Raw genomic sequence first — 5,859 nt, 5'->3', positions numbered from 1 at the left:
ATTAATATTATTATATATATTATGTATTTATAATATTATTTATATTGTTATTTATTTATATGCTATAAACACATAAATATATGTATCCTACATATAGAAAATATGTATTAGAGCTACTCAGTGCAGAAGCCTGATCTTGCATTCACCTTAAACTTGAGGCCAACCAAGAATCTGATTTTTTTATTGCCACAAACCACCAATAAAACCCTGCTCATGTCATCAGAGTCTCCAGGAGGCTTTGTTCTGATATTGATATTCTGATATTCCCATAATAAAGGGATGCAATTACCTTAAAAGATAGATTTTATTGCTGATCCCATAATGTCTCATTCCCTGAATCCACTTCAAGGGTCTTTTCCTCATCAATTTTGGGGTCTCAAAGCTGCTTCCTCAGCCTCCCTGAGTCCTGGAACTGGATTCTGAAATGTTTTGAGGTCCCTTTTGTGCTCCCCTGTTGAAACCTCCAGGACAGAATTATAACGTGATTTAAAAGGAAAATTGGAAATTCCCTCTGCAATTCCAGCCTGAGGAGAGTGAATGAAACTCATCAAGGATATGCAAAAATTTTTTCTAAGCCACAGGAAGAGCAGGAAAATTGTTGGGCAGTCCTATGAATCCTGCATTTATTAGCAGACATTTGTCAGAACGCAGCGTGAATCCAGCGCTTGGATGTCTGTGGTTATCCAGGAATGCAGAAGGAATTTAGGGATTCCTGCAGCCCTGGCTGCCCTGACCTTGACTCTCTCCTTGTCTGGTGTTTTCCTGAGCCGGCAGCACCGCGGGATGGAGAGGGATGGAGAGGGAGGGAAGGAGGAATTGGAGCTTGGAATGATGCAGGAAAATCCGGGAGCTGGGCAGGAGGTGACAGCAGCAATCAGATATTTCAGAGTGTCACCTGAGTGAAGCGTTCTGGCCCTTCCAGCACTGATCCCAGGGGGATGTGACAGCTTCTTCACCTGGCATCAGGCCCAGGGGAGAGGTCTCCGTTCCCTGAATCCCGGGAAATTCCCTGCCCCACAGCCCAGCCCTCCTTTATCATCCCAGAGGAAAGGGATTTAGGGGCGCCAGCTGCTCTGTCAGCACAAAGCTGAAGGTGGGGAGGTTTTCTGAATCACCAAGGATGCCCCAGATCTCCTCCTCCTCTCTCTCTTTACAGCTCTGTCCCTGTTCCATGCCCAGGAAATCCTCCTGGATTCCTCACTTATTCACAGCAGGGATATGTGAGTATCGTTAGGAACTTCTCCCTTCCTTGCTCACATGTCCTTTCCTTTCCCCTTGTCACAAGCAGTTAAATTGCTAAAGCAGCCTTGAAACGCAGAGCAGCCCCCAAAGTGCACTCCCAGCTCTGATGAGGCAGGGAATTAAAAAAAAGAGAGAAAGAAGAGAGGGGGAAATATCTGAATCCAGAGATTTGGGACCCTTTTACAGCCCAGCACCGCCGGAGCTGCTGATGTTTTATAATGGGATTGCTGCTGTAAATGAGACAATCATTTCACTTTTTGTTTAGGAGCTTCAGGTGTAGTTAATCCCTGCGGTGCTGAGAGGAATAAGGACTCTGTAGAAGGATGGTCTTTCCCCTCAGACAGCCGAAATTAAATGTTCCAGGAGACAGAGAGTGAGCACAGACAGAAATGAGGCGAGGAGCAGGGGTAGTTTATCATGATGGGCCGCAGATGCAGCCCCAGGGAAAGCTGCTGCTTCACTGGTTTCCTCTGCAAAGGAGTTTTCAGGAGAGCTGTGAAGGGGAACGAGGATTTGCCTTCGTGCACATTTGTAGGTTGCTCCTCTGGACTCTAAAAAAGCTCCAAAACACCACACAAATGATAAAACAAATCATCTGAGGGCTTGGCAGCCCTGCATCTTTGGAAGGGTAGGTGATGCTCTTGGCAGTAATGGACAGCTGAGAAGATTTAAGGATCCAGAACTTCTCTGGATTAAACCCAAGGTGGTGTGCAAACCCAAATTTTGGAGGCTGGGGACTGTGTGTACCTTGGTACCCAAGGCTGATCCAGGAATACAGAAGGATGTGAGGCAAAAAGTGCTGTGGGAACTGAGGAGGGTGAGCCTGGCAGGCCAAGGAGAGAAGGAAAAACTCAGGAGGATGTGGGGAGGTGGAATTAGTGGGAAATCAGCGTGTTCCTGCAGAGGGAGGGACAGATAATGGGGAGAGGCAAGAAAGGCGAGGATCAAAGTGGGTATTGATGCTGCAGCAGGCCAGGGAGGGATCAAAGGGGAGATAAAACAGGTTGCCAAGGCATCTGAGGCTTCCTTCAGCTCCCAGCCCCCCCTTCCTTGAAAGGGAGGCTGAAGAAACAGAAACAATGAATTCAGGGCCAGCCAGGGTAAATAAACCCCAGCTGAACCCTGCCCTTTAGTTTTGATGCTTTTTAAGGTGAAAGCCAAATTCTCCCGTGTTCCTGATGAACTCTCCCTGTTTCTGCATGGTTTTGGCCCAACCCTTCTTCCAAATGGCCCTGAATTCCTCATTTCATCCTTCACTGACGGATTCAGGGAGGTGAGGGGACTGCACCAGTCACCCAAGAGCATCCAGAGCTTTCCCACCCCATCAGTGGCTCAAAAAATCCCCAAATGTGGGGCTCCTTTCACCTTCCTGAGGGCCTGTGAGCGCTGCCAGAGATCTGAAGTGGTCTCCAGGCCAGGGAATAGGTGAAAGTAAAGAAAATCTGAGATCCAGAGGAAGCTGGTGTGCTCACTAACCTTCAGGGTTTGTTCCTGAGCAATTCTTGCTGTTATCCAGATGGGCCCCGTTCCAAGTGGATGTTTGTGTAATTCCTGAGGGGCATTAGCAGCTCTAGATCAGCATTTTAATCTTCCTTCAATTCCTATTTTCTTGTCTGGCCTCTGGGGACCATCTCGGAGCTTTTAGAACAGCGATGGGAGATTTAAAGTGAAAGGAGGGCGCTGCTGGTGCAGGGTAGGAGATGCTGACCCCCCAAAAATGGGATTTTCCCCAAATTTTGCTCAGCTCTGCAGCTGTGCTCAGCTGCTCTGAGCTGTGATCGCTCTGGAAGAACCTGCCTGGCAACCCAAAATGCAGACACAGCTCGATTTGAGACAAATCCCCCCCTGCCAGCTCCGAACTCTGCGGAAAGAAAACTTCCCCGCCTTCAAAGCAAAGCCCAGGTTTTCCCAAATTGGCAGGAAATGACTCATCCCACAAATACAGACTCAGAAATATTCAAGTTCTCATCCAGGTAGGAGAAAACACTAGGAAAAAAATCCCTTAATTAGGGTTTTGTGTTTTGGAGGTCCCAGGTGCTCTGCTGGGTTGGTTTTGAGCCTCTACAAATGCAAAGAGATGCAAGGGAAGCCTCTGGGCTGGGATTTCCATGTGGAAAGGCTTTTCCTGGGACTGCAAAATTGTTGCCCACAGCGTCCAGCCCAGCAGCAACTCTCTTGCCAGAGTGGTACAGGTAATTAGACAGGTAATTAGACAATGTCCAGGTAATTAGACAGGTAATTAAGCAGGCAAAATCTGACTGACAGGAAACTTGGGCACCCCTTCCTGTGGTCAAAGCTTCAGGATGTATTTCCCACTGCCTCAAGAAAAGAGATTTTATTCAGTGTATCTCTCTATCTAGGCTCAACTAAAACCTGTTTTTTTATCTTGGCAATGCCCAAGAATTCTGTTCCACTTCTATTTCACATGGGGGGAAATGGATAGGGAATGACAGAAGAAAAAAACAAATCCAAAAATAATCCCCTGCCCTTGCTTTTGTTCCGTCACTGGCTCCCTTTGGATGCTGACATCCTCTCGAGGGTGTTTAATCATATTGATTACACTGATATTGCTCTCTAGGGCTTGTTCTTGGGAAAACAGAAGCAAAATAAAACTCTGCTGGACCAGGGGTAGCTGAAGAATTTGGGGATGTTTTCCTACACTCCCACCCCAGGTTTTGGGATTTTCCAGGGGAGAGATGGAAGCAGAGACAGTGGAAATATCAAGGTCTGTGTGAGTTACTTTGATTCCCACCCCTTTTCCCCCTTTGCTGAGTCCCTGCTGGGTATAAATTTCAGCACATCCTCATTCTGGTGCTCCCATTCCACAGGGAATTCTCTCCTCAGCTTTGGAAAACGCCTCATTAGGAAGGCTTTGCTGAGACAGGACCTTGAGGGGTGATATTGGATTATTTTTTTGCTCTCCCTCAACTCAGCTGTGGTGGTTTTCATCAAGGATGTTTGGATTGCATTTTCCTAATACAATTTTATATTTGATTTGGGGGGATTTCTATTATTAATACCCTAAAGATAATCTGAACTGTTGTCCCAACACTAAAAAAACCATTCCAAATAAATAAGCAGAGCTCAATCTCCTCTTCCCCATTTAGTGTCTCCCTTTTTGGGGATGTGTCAGACACTGAGATCATCCTTTCAAGCACAGTGTTCATGTAGAGGAGTTGTTCAAATTACCATGTGTAGATGCATTAAAAAAGCTTGATCTGTTTGTCTGGTGGGAGGGAATGTTTTCTCTTAGGAGGTTCCAAGCAAAACTTAGTCCACTTTTCCCCACTGTCTTTCCAGTGAACTGAAAATAAAAAAGATGATTTCATCAGATTTCCTTGATTTTTTTTTTTTTTTTTATTTTTTTACTTTTCTTAAAGCTTCACCTCCATGAATCATGTGTTTATCTTTAAAATCAAAAAGAAAAGATCTCTGGCTCCCCCCTCCTTGCCATTAAAAATTCTAAAAGCTGTGTAGCCTTAGAGAATAGCCTTTCCAAAGACATGAAAAAGAATTGCTGATTTATTTATTATTTATAGAGCTCATTATATTTTAACTCCAGGGGGTGGCAAATATAGGATAGACTCCTTCAAACAACTTGTGGGCCCTCCAGTGGTGCTCTCCATGGTTTCTGTGCTGGAGAAGGGAGGGAAGAGCAGCTCCAGAAGAAAAGTGAAGTAAGGACAGGTAGGGTGGGCAGTTTTTGGGAGCTGGGAATTATCTGGAATGGGATTCAGAAAGTTGGGATTTAGCACAGGGTCACTCCAGCAGGGCATGAAGGATTTGGAATCCCAAATTCCCATGGGATATGGGGATGATTGTCCCAGCAGTAACAGGGCCTGCACAGCCTTTCCTGATCCCAGCTTGGATTTCCCCATGGAAACTCTCTCTGTGTCCTCAGCAGCTCCTGGATGTTTTTGTCCTTTGGGAAAAACAAGGATTCACATCTTGTTTGTCGCTGTTGTCTTGTTCCTGGCGCTGACCTGGGGATAAGGATCTGGCACAGAACATTTTATCAGCTGTGGTAAATGTTCTTTCTTTATTAATTCCATTTGGGATCAATAATTAATGCTGCTGTCTCCTTTGCAATCTGCCTTGGTGGGAGAGGAGGTCAGGATTTCATGGCTTTGTGTTCCTCACCATCCCAAAATACACAAGGATTTTGTGTTATTGTATTATTTTGTAAGGATATTATGAAACATTTTTTTCCACTTGTTTAGGGGTCAGCAAGATCCCAATTTATGGGGACAAGGTGGATAATTTGGAATAGAATTCCCAGCACAGAGGAAAGGTAGAAAAGATTAAGCAAGGATCATCCCATCCCTCCCTGCTCAGGGCCAGAATAATTCAGACAGACTTGTGGAGCAGAAAGTGAACTTTAAATTGGTAGGAAAAGCAGAAACAGAGAGGATTTCTCTGCCCACCACAATCTCCCCAGTGCTGAGAGTTTTCTGACCAATTCTTTTGGCAGAAATTCCAGCCAAATTCCAGGTTTGGGTCAGTGCAGCCCAAACTCCGTGTGATTCCAAGGTGGAAATGCTTTGTGGTCTCTTGAGCCAATGCACATCCCTGGAGCGTCTCTTACCTCAAAAATCAAAGTGATTTGGGTTCCAAATT

The sequence above is a fragment of the Cyanistes caeruleus genome, chromosome 23 (genome assembly GCF_971803275.1).
Source record: "Cyanistes caeruleus chromosome 23, bCyaCae1.hap1.1, whole genome shotgun sequence".
Lineage (NCBI taxonomy): Eukaryota > Metazoa > Chordata > Aves > Passeriformes > Paridae > Cyanistes > Cyanistes caeruleus.
The sequence above is the reverse complement of the archived record's forward strand: the minus strand, read 5'-3'. Positions refer to the sequence as shown.